This window comes from Macrobrachium rosenbergii, chromosome 7 (genome assembly GCF_040412425.1).
Source record: "Macrobrachium rosenbergii isolate ZJJX-2024 chromosome 7, ASM4041242v1, whole genome shotgun sequence".
Lineage (NCBI taxonomy): Eukaryota > Metazoa > Arthropoda > Malacostraca > Decapoda > Palaemonidae > Macrobrachium > Macrobrachium rosenbergii.
Window position 1 is genome coordinate 63,591,140 of NC_089747.1, and position 11,728 is coordinate 63,602,867.

Here is an 11,728-nt window from a genome sequence, read left to right on the forward strand (position 1 = left end):
TAAGAGGAATTCCTGTTGATGTACAGAGATATATGTTTGAAAGAGAGAAGTTACAACTTTGCAGAGAGCTACTACTCTGGCTGAGAATTTTAATCTGTTAAAAGCCATTTAAAAGTGAAACAATTCCAGGAGATCACCACATACATAACCTTGAAAATCATCGCAGAATTCACCACATAATAGTCCTGGCCGGAGTAAATATAAAGGTCAAGGGAAGAACAATGCTGGCAGTAATAGTACGGTTGTGAAATGTTATTTTTGGTGAGGTTTGGACATATTCGTAGAAATTGTCCTGGATGGTTTAAAACAAAGAAAGACAGGGAGTGTAGCTTGTTCTCTCCCGAGAATGTGTAGGTGGTAAAAGAAAAGTCTCCTGTGGTTAGAGAGGAATTTAAACCTTTCTGTTTTAAAGGAAAACTTTGTGTTCCAGATGAAAAGTGCCAATGGAATCTCTGTCAGGATAAAAGGATACTGGTTCGTCGGTGCTTGGTGGTCAGAGATGCAGTTCCTGGTATAGAGAATTGTATGACTCAAGATAAGTGGCAATTCTGAAGAGCATTGGCGGATTGACTACAGTACCCAGAGGAAAGTTGCATGTGGATTTTTAATTTGTATACAGGGAATACTGTTGTAGGAGTTGTTGACTCATTACCTATACCTAACATTGATTTTCTATTAGGAAATGATATCGCTGGTTCCAGAGTGATTCCAGATCCTGTTGTTGTGGATACTCCTCTGATTGAAAATCCAGTGAAGGAACTGAGAAGAGAATGCCATGTTTCAGTCATGTGTCGTTGAACACAGCCTGAGGATTTTGGATACTGCAAGGAGTTTGATTTGTACAGATGCTGTTTATGTTGATGTTGCAGCAGGTGATGTAGTAGAGAGCTAGAGCAGAGAAACTCTCCTCTGATAGAAGACATGGGTAGATAAAGTCAACAATGAAAAGGATTGTAAGCTAGACAATACTATTGAGGAGGTTCGTGAATCTTCTTTACTAGATTGTAACATTTTGGATTCAGAGTTTCTAATCTGTTTGAAATGAGAGAATTTGATATTAGAGATGCTCAAGCTAATGATTATTCTTTACAACAAATGTTTAATGAAGCTGTTTCAGAGAGTGAAATCGCTACAGAAGCGACTTGCTATTACTTAAAGACAGGAATACTGATGAGAAAGTACAGAGCACTATCCACTTCTGCTAATGCTTCATGGGATGTGAAATACCAATTAGTTGTACCTTTAGGATTGAGAGAAGAAATAATCCGAGTTGCCCATGTGAATACATCTGCCCATCTTGAGTGAAGAAGACCACTCTCAATATTCTGCAATATTTTTATTGGCCTGGAATAAGAGAAGATGTAAAGAAAATTTTGTAAAGTATGTGATACTTGTCAAAAAAGTAGGTAAACCTAATCAGCCTATAAAACCAGTACCTTTATCTCCACAGATTGTATGTAGTGTTCCATTTCAGAAAGTAATTTTGGATTTTGTTGGTCCATTGCCTAAGTCTAAGAAACAAAACCAGTATTTGATGACTGTTATGTGCAGTAGCATAAGGTATCCAGATGCTGTACCTCTGCGTAATATTTCTGCTAAAACATTAATTCCTCATCTAGTTAAGATTTTCAAATTCAATATGGAATACCTAGGATTGTACAGACCGATCGTGGAACCACTTACGTCTACATTATTTCAGGAAGTAATGAAAGTAATGGGTATTAAACATTCTATGTACACAGTATATCATCCTCAAAGTCAAGGTTGTCTTGAAAGATTTCACCAGACGCTGAAAGAAGGATTGATTAAGTTTTGTGAAGAAACTGGTAAAGACTGGGAGGGAAGGATTGCCATTTGTTTTATATGCCGTGAGGAATGCACATCAGGAAAGTCTTGGATCTTCTCCTGCCGAATTACTTTATGGAAGACAAATTAGAGGACCACTTAAAGTATTGTATGACACTTGGTTAGACTATAGTGAAGATGTCAATTTGGGAGAATATGCAACTAATTTAAGAGAAAAACTTGAGTATTCTTCACGTAAGTTCGCCCATCAACATTTGTTTAAAAGTTTTCTCCAGCATTCCGTGAAGAAAAACTTTGATAGTAAAAGGAGAAGAGAGAATTTAAATTTGGAAATAGAGTTTTAATGTTAACTCCTATGAAGAAAACTTTTGAAAGCAGATATGAAGGACCATTTACTGTGATGAGTAAGAATCAGAATGTATATGGAATATCTACCCAGGTAAAAGGAGAGATCAGAAAATAGTACATACAAACAGATTAAAACTTTATTCTACTAAGGAGAAAACTGAATAAAATATTGCCGTTGCTAGCTTGGTTCTTGTTGACAAGTCTTCTGATCAAGTATCTGATGACCATCTTATAAAAACAGATGTTCGATTATCCAATTCTGACACTATCAACCATCTGAAATCTAAATTGCATCATTTACCCTCTCTTCAATTGCAGGATATAGAAAGGTTGTTGGAATCTTTCCCAGCGATTTGTGGAGACATACCAACACAAACAAGTTTTGAGGTTGAGATACAGCTTAAGATCGGCTCAGTTCCAGTTAAGAGCGCTCCGTATCGAGTATCTCCATACAAGAAGACCATCATGAAAAAGAGGTAGATTTTCTTGAACATGGTTTGGCCAAAGTCAGCCATAGTCCATGGTCATCTCCATGTACTAGTAGGAAAACCAGATGGTACATATCGGTTATGCACAGATTATCATCAGGTAAACCAACTTACTGTTTCTGACTGCTATCCGTTACTCCAGAATTGACGATCTTATTGACTTGGTAAGCTCATAAAATTTATATCTCGTATAGATCTTCTTAAAGGTTACTATCAACTACCATTGTCAGAATCCACAAAACCATAACTGCATTTGTAACACCTAGTGGACTTTTTCAATACAAGGTGTTACCTTTTGGATAAAGAATGCTACAGCTATATTTCAAAGGCTCATGAATGATGTTTTGAAGGATTTATCCAATGTTGCAGTATACTTGGACGACATTATTGTTTTTACAGATACTTGGGATAGCCACCTAGAGACGTTATGAAGGTATTCGCTCGATTGAAAGCCGCAAACCTCACACTGAATTTGGCAGAGTGACTTTGGTTATGCCCGAAATTCAGTATCTCTGATATGTTGTCGGGAAAGTGGAGAAAGTTAAGCACCCGTTAATGCCAAGGTGAATGCCATCTTAACTGTGAAGGAACCTACCTGTCGGAAGGAAGTTCAACGCTTCTAAGGGATGGTCGGGTGTTACAGAAGATTCTGTAAGAATTTCTGAAACTTGTCTTTCCATTGACTGATCTGACAAGCAGCAAGAAAGTTCCAGTGGACCTCAGAGTGCCAGGAGGCATTCGACAAGGCTAAGACTTTGTTAGTCTCAAGCCCAGTTCTCAAATCTCCTGATTTTGGAAGTCCGTTTATCCTCGAAGTAGATGCCAGTGAGATTGAGTAGGAGCAGTTCTTCTGCAGAGAAGCAAAGACTTCTTACTACATCCAGTGATGTACAGCTCGCAAAAAGTTTAAACCCCATCAGCGTAACTACTCTACAATAGAAAAGGAAGCTCTTAGTTTACTTTTGGCTTTGGAGAAGTTTAATACTTATCTTCATTCGTCCCCAAACACTATTGAAGTATATACTGATCATCAGCCACTTACGTTATTGCAGAAATTGAAGACTAAGGATAAGAGACTAATGAGATGGTGGTTATCCTTGCAAGACTATCATCTACATGTGAATCACATCAAGGGAAATGATAATTTGTAAGCAGATTTTTTATCCAGGCATCCTGTTATGTAAAATTGTAAGAATTTGTCTGTTATATTATGAATTGCAATTTTTGTTTATCCTCATTGGTTATAATGATGATTTTAAAGAGGGAGGTATGTTATATCTTGACTTATTTGTATTTGTTTTCGTATGAGATGCGAGGGTCATCCAATAGATGGCAGTGTAGGTTGGATTGGGGAGTGTAATGTTATTGTATTTTTCCTCCTTGTTTTCTAAAAAGAGTAAAGTTCTGATGTTTTGATCCTTTAAAAGTTTACTTGGCTACTTAGTCTCAATACGTACCAGTGTGTCTCCTGGAATTGTAGTGACAAGTTGTGAATTATACTAACTAATATTACGAAAGGATGTAAAAGTGAAAAGTTATATTAATAGTATGGGTAAAGTATTGATTCTCTAATATTTTTCTTCTATGTACGTGACTTAGCATTTTGAAAAGTTTACTCTGTATTAAGTGAGTACTGTGTATTTCGAGTATTTACTCGTTATTAAGAATTTATTGTCTTATTATGTATTTCTTTGTGTGAAGAGTGTTAATACTTAGTATTGCATAAGTATCCAGTGATTTCACTACTATATATATTTATTTGATTTTTTGGTAATACTAAATTAAATATCAAATAATAATATTTTTATTAATTTTATCAGTGTTTGAATAATTGCCTTGGGTAATCTAAATATTTACGTTCTCTAACTAATAATTTAAGAAATTGCTAGAAAGAGGTAATTTAAGATATATATATAGATATATATATATATATATATATATATATATATATATATATATATATATATATATATATATATATATATATATATATATATATATATATATATATAGTCACAAATGTTGATTTCAATATATTTCTTCTTCTTCTTTGAACCTTATTAATCCCACTGTATAGCAGGGTCGGCTGCTCGAGTCAACTCTCTGCATCTATTTCTATTCCTTGCATCTGCTTCCCCTAGTCTGACCTCACCCATATCCCTCACCACATCCATCCATCTGATCCTCTGGTGCCCCACACTTCTCCTCCCCACCACTGGCATGTTCTTAGCTCTCTTGATTGGTTCCACCTCCTCTCTTGTTATTACATGGCCATAGTATCTGAGACGAGCTTCCCTAGCCTCCTCCTTTACATTACATATACAAAACATTCTTGTCATATCTTGACTCACCCTCCTTTCCAGCAGTGATATTCCAGCAACCCAGCTCACCATCCTCATCTCGGTTCTTTCTAACAGTCCCTCCTCTTTCCTCTTAAGTGCCCAAGTTTCTGCCCCATATAATAGTACAAGCCTGATAAATGTCATAAATTTTCATTTTGGCCCTTAATGGCATTTTCTTGTCTAAAACAACTCAAATTACTTACCTCCATTTTCGCCATGCTTTTTTCACTCTCTGTCTCCCTGCTTTCTCAGTACCTCCCTCCTCTGATATTATCGATCCCAAATAGTTAAACTCATCGTTCTGTTTCAGCACTGTACCATCTTCCACTTGAATGTTTACTTCTTCATGCCTTCTTTACCACTAATCATTAGCTCTGTCTTTCCAATGTTCACTTTCAATCCTTTCTTTTCTAGGGCTCCTTTTCATGCTAAAAGCCTTTCTTGCAGTTCTTCTTCTGTGTTTGCTAGAATGACTAAATCATCAGCAAACATCAGTTCCCACAGTTCTTTGTGTTCCTTAATTCTGATGTCAAAGTGTCTATAATGACAAGGAACAAGAGTGGACTCAGAGCTGATCCCTGATGGAGGTCAACCTCCACGGGGAATGCCTCAGTCTCCCAATATCTTGTCTGCACATTGGTTCTTGCCCCCTCATACATCATCTTCACTAACCTTACCAACTTCTCTGGCACTCATCTCTTTCTCAAACATCAGTAAACCAATCTTCTTGGTACCCTGTCATATGCCTTTTCAAGACCCACAAAACACATGTAAACTTTCCTGTTTCCTTCTAAATATTTCTCTTGGACTTGTCTTACTATAAAAAAGGCATCCACTGTGCTCTTTCCTTTTATAAACCCAAACTGCTGCTCATGTATATCTATCAACTCTCTCAACCTCCCTTCTAGTATTCTTTCTAGTACCTTGAATACGTGCTCCAAAAGATTTATTCCTCTGTAGCTCCCACAGTTTAACAAGTCTCCTTTTTGTTTATATACATTTTAATCATCCAAATATCGTTCCAGTCCCTTGACATTTCCTCTACATCCCAGACCTTTTCGTATAGAGAGTGCACCCACTCTACCTAGATTTCCCAATGCTTTAATCATTTCTATTGTTACCTCTGATTTTCCTGCTGCTTTATTTACTTTTCCTTTCTTTGTAGCATTCTCGACTTCACTCTCTCTGATGTTTGCTATTGGTCCTTCTACTGGAGGAACATTTTCCAGTTCTTTGCACTCATCCTCAGTGTTTAACAGTTGTGAAAAATATTCTTTCCATCTACTCTTGACCTCTTCTTCCTCAATTAAGATATTTTCATTTTCATCTTTAATAATTCCTACCTCTCCTACTTCCGGCCTTTCTTTTCTTCTCGCTTCTGCAATTCTGTAGATTATCTTTTCTCCCTCTGGTGTTCACATCTCATCATACCACTCTCTCATGGCTTCTCCCTTTGCAATCACTACCTTTCTCTTTGTTTCCCTCTTTGTCCATCTATACTCCTATCTAGTTTGGTAGATATCTTCTTCCAACCCTTTTCTGGCTGCACTCTTTTCCTTCACAGCTGTTTGAACCTCTTGATTCCACCACCATGTTTCTCTTTCCTGTTGCTGCTTACCACTTGTTCTCCCACACACCTCTGCTGCTGCTGGAACCACAATCCCTTTCATGTCATCCCATATCTCTACAGGCGATTCTGACATTCCATTTACATATCTCTCTTCTCTGGCTCTTTCCACTTTACTTCTGAGCTCTCTTTCTTTCCCCCTCCAACAGCTTCCAAGTTTTGATCCTCCTATTCCTGGCTGGGGCTCTTATTTTCCTTATTGCTTTCAACCTAAAATCTGCCACTACTAGTTTATGTTGCGCTACAACAGATTCATTTGGAATAACATTACAATCCATAAAGGTTTTCTTGTTTTTCTTCCCAACCAAAACATAATCAATCTGTGTCTCATTTTGTCCACTTTTGTATGTTACCAGACGACTTCTTTTCTCAAACTGTGTATTCATGACTACCAGATTCACAGCTTCTGCTAATTCCAACAATCTATCACCTTCCTGGTTTCTTCTTCCAAAACCTCTTCCTCCACGTATTCCTTCAAAGCCATAAGAACTCTCACCTACATGGGCAGTCATGTCCCCAGATAACACTAAGAGTTCACTTCTTGGAACTCTTTCTATATATTCTTCTAATTTCCCTCTGAATTCCTCTTTCTCCTTTTCACTAAACTCTTGATGAGGGGCGTATGTCGAGATGATATGCCATACTCTCTTATCTTTCACAAACTTTAAGCCTATAAGCCTGTCACTGATACGCTGGACCTCCGTGACGTTCTCCTGTAGATCTGGATGGAGAATAATTCCTACCCCATTTCTCCTTGCATCTTCCCCTGTGAAGTAAACTTTATATCCTTCTCCAAGCTTTCTTGAACTTTTTCCCTTCCATTTGGTCTCTTGTATACACAGAATCACAATTTTCCTTCTCTGCATGACATCAACCAACTCTGTTCCTTTTCCTGTGAGGCTACCAACATTCCAATTTCCAATTCTCATCTTTCCTTTCTTTTTCCAGTCCTTTCGCCTCACTTACTTCTTTAGCCACAATCGTGACTTCTGCGGTACCCTTTGCATATTTCTCACTGTTGTCAGGGGATGCCGCAGTGAGTCGTTTACAGGGTACGCCGTAGCCCTATTGCATTCCATCACTGACGTATCGAATAAATGAAAAATGAAACGCAATAACGAACTCGTTGTCAGTATCTTCACATTCATACATACGTAAAAATTCAATATACCTTCGATACCTAAACCAAATCCGTAGGTTCAAAACCTGGTCGTGGTAGTTCTAATTATCATTTATATTCATAAGGTACTGTGAGTTTTACCTTAAAAGATTTATATGACAAAATATTTAATTAACAAAAGTCACGTCTGTATGATTGATGTATGTGTTTGTGTGTGTGTGTGTGTGTATTAAAAAAGATTAGCGCTAAAATACAAAAAGTGCCACCTTTCTCTGCTTGCTTGGCCGATAGATAGGCCTCTGTCTATTTAAACCTGTGAAAAGTAGTGAAATCTGGTTCGGATTAGTTTCAAAGTACATTCAGGGATTTTGAGAGACGCTCAGGAGATAATCCTTTGCCTAGGTCAGGGTGCCAGGAGCTCGCCCTCACACGCAGTCCAGTAGCGAAAGTAGGAGGTCACGAGTGCAGACCCCGTCTTTCCCTCGTCGCTACATGGAAGATAGCTGCCCTTTGCTTTGTACACCTACCACGTTGCCAGTATCCATTGTAGCGAAGGGATTTGCAAATCCCAAAGCGAGCGGAAACTCAACTGCTGCCCTAGTGATTAAGGGAACCTTCCTTCCCTCACCCGACCTACGACTTGAAGCAGTTCCTTGGTGAGGGAGGCCTTTGTCTACGCACACACGTGGAGGAGAAGGACTTGGACAACGCTGGATGCAGACGTCAGTCTTATTATGTGGTAAAGTACCTAGAAAGAGTTGCTTAGTCACATTATGTTCGCCCTTGTGCATTTATTAAACTTCTGGGCCTATAACTTGGTATTCCCTGAGCTTCTTGGTTCAATCCCGGCCCACGTGTTCACTGCCTCCTGGCTCTAAGTCACTAGTCTAGCCTCGGGGTTTGTCCTTGGCGCCCTCAGCGCACTCTCGAGTAATTCATTCCCCAAATTCCAGCCTTAGATTGTAACCTAGGTCCTCATATCGTTTCAGAAGGACGATCATAGCAGAATTCTCCTTGGTCCGTGTTCCTGGCATTCCCAAGCTTTTTCTCACCTCCCCCTCCCTCGGGAGGACTTCTGCAGCGGCAATTTAACGTGTTTTAATTCATTTTCCATTTTGATCTTGTTTGTCATGTAAATATACCTATTTTGTATCCATGTGTTTCACGCACTTCCCTTTGAGAAAGAGCCCTCAGCTCCTGTATAACTCCTTTTATTTTTTGTTTTATATGTTCCTGGTTATTTTTCAAGGCCATTGTAGAGTAAAGTACTGATTGTGGAGACTTAAGAATTACCTGCACCAGAAACATATAAAAAAATTATATATATAAATATTATATATATATATATAAGTATATATATATATATATATATATATACATATAAAAATATAAAATATTATATATATAAATATATATATATATATATATATATATATATATATATATATATATATATATATATATATATATATATATATATATTAATGAGAGGTTAGTAAGATTGCTTTAAAAAAGTAAAAAGTACAAAATGATATATAATCTCTCCTAGTTTTTGTGATACGTGTTGCCCTCTTATTAACCCGAGATTACGATAAGAACCAGCCATGTACTGTACAATATTCTCAAAATTTTCTGTCATGTACCAAAGTCCTAGAGCAAGCAAGAGAAGAGGAATGGTATGTCACGACACAATTCTTTCCGTTATTTCCCAAGGAAACTCCTTCCTCAGAAACCGTTCAGCGAGAAATGTGAGAAATTCTTGGAGCAGATATTTACAGCTTTGATCATCGTTCCAACATGGAGGAAACTATGCTAACGATTGAGGCGCTCGAAGGAGCCAATTCAATTGAGCTTATGCCTCATCTTTCATGCTTCGTTTGGCCATATTAATATAAAAGTTAATGTTTAGGATGATTAATTCGCCTTACTTCCAGTTATCGACGAAATATTTTGCATTCATTGTTCAATTACTTATTCTTTATGGTTGTACATTTATCAGTTTCCCTGATAAATTCAGTGAAGTAGTACTTTACTTAGTAGAAGAAACATCCCTTTTCCTGAGAACTTTATTCCGTTAGAATCAATTATAATTATAATATATATATATATATATATATATATATATATATATATATATATATATATATATATATATATATATATATATATATATACATATATATATACATGTAATATATGTATATATATATGTATATATATATATATATATATATATATATATATATGTATATATATATATATATATATATATATATATATATATATATATATATATATATATATATATATATATATATATATATATATATATATATATATATGTAGATAAAAAGGCCCATAAAACACTATTTGTACGTTGCAACCATATATTTCGAGCACTTCCTTCTGTGCCCTTGTTCACTGGTAAAAAATGGACAGATGAAATGTTACAAGGGTACATATACAAAGCATGTGTAGGTGTGGCATTAAATCTCTGATGGTATGCAGGTGACCGTTTCCCAAGACAGAGGGAAAATAAACAATTCCCCAGTGGTTTCTGGCCTCATTAACTCCCGTTTGGGGATGCGTCTGGTGGTTGTGTTTCCTGGAATACCTTCTTCAGAAGAGGTTTGAGGATTAACCCGTCGATGTCATCTGATTTCCAATGTCCTCTTGACAAGTTCATATTGTTGGTTTGACTGATGATAGCAAATTCTAGCATCTTTCTTTTCCACAAACAGCTACTTTTGAAAACCAGCTCAGCCCAGCTCCAATTTATGGAATGGCCTTTATCTCCGATATGTAGGAAAATCCCCGAACTCTCCCCGAAGCAAAGCTTACGTACTGATCTTTTGTGTTCTATTAATGTAATCTTTGCGAGAGGGATCTACCCATCTCCCCCACATAAATCTCATTACAAATGCTGCACGGAATCTTGTAAACTCCGGCTTCTTCCCCTTTTTTTATTTAAGTATACGGTAATGAGCGAGCTCCAAATTGGATTTGGGATAATGGAAAATAAAAGGATTGTTAGACCTGAGTTGTTCGGTGGCTTTTTGGATATTTTCGTCGTACGGAAGCTTCATTTTGTTGTTAAAATCTATTTGTCTGTTGTGACTGTAGTATATTTTATTTGCTTTGTTAATAGCCCTCTCGATAATGTTTGGTGGATAGAGCAGTTGCGTTAGGTGTTGGCGGCTTGTGTAGAATTCTTTATCTAGGTACCCATTTGAACATATCCTAAGCCCCTGAGGAATAAGTTGCACCCTACCATGATCTCTACGGAGACATCGTGGTAGCTTAAGAAATGAATACAGGAAACAGCGAAAGTGGATTTCCTATATACTGTGAAAGCATATCTGTTCTGTTCCCTTATGATCAGTACATCTAGGAACGGCAATTTTCCTTCCTTTTTCCATTCTGTTTTGAATTTTATGATCGGATCTAGCGAATTTAGTCTGAACAAAAATTCATTAAAGTCTCCCCAGCTACTGTCCTAGCAAGTAAAAATATCATCTATGTATCTAAGCCAGATCATATTGCGGGGTTTGATAGACGACAAAATTTCTGTTTCGAAATATTCCATGTACAAGTTTGCTAGAAGGGGTGATACGGGACTTCCCATGCTACAGCCAAATTTTTGTTTGTATAAATTACCATTGAAAGAAAACACGTTGCTAGTTACACAGAGGTTGATAAATTTTAGAGTTTTATCTATGCCAAGAGGAAAATGGTCTTCATGTGGTTGTAACTTCCTCTTTAAAAAAGACAACACGTCGGCAATCGGTACTTTAGTAAATAATAACTCGACGTCTACGCTAAGCAATATGGTGTTATTTGATAGGATGTTTAAACTATTAAATTTTTGTATAAAATCCTCTGCATGTTGGACGTGCAAAGATGAGAATCCTAGAAAGAGTCCCTGCTACATATTATGAGGCGTAAAGGAATCCCATCTTTATGTGTTTTCGGGAGGCCGTAAAAATAGGGGAGAGAG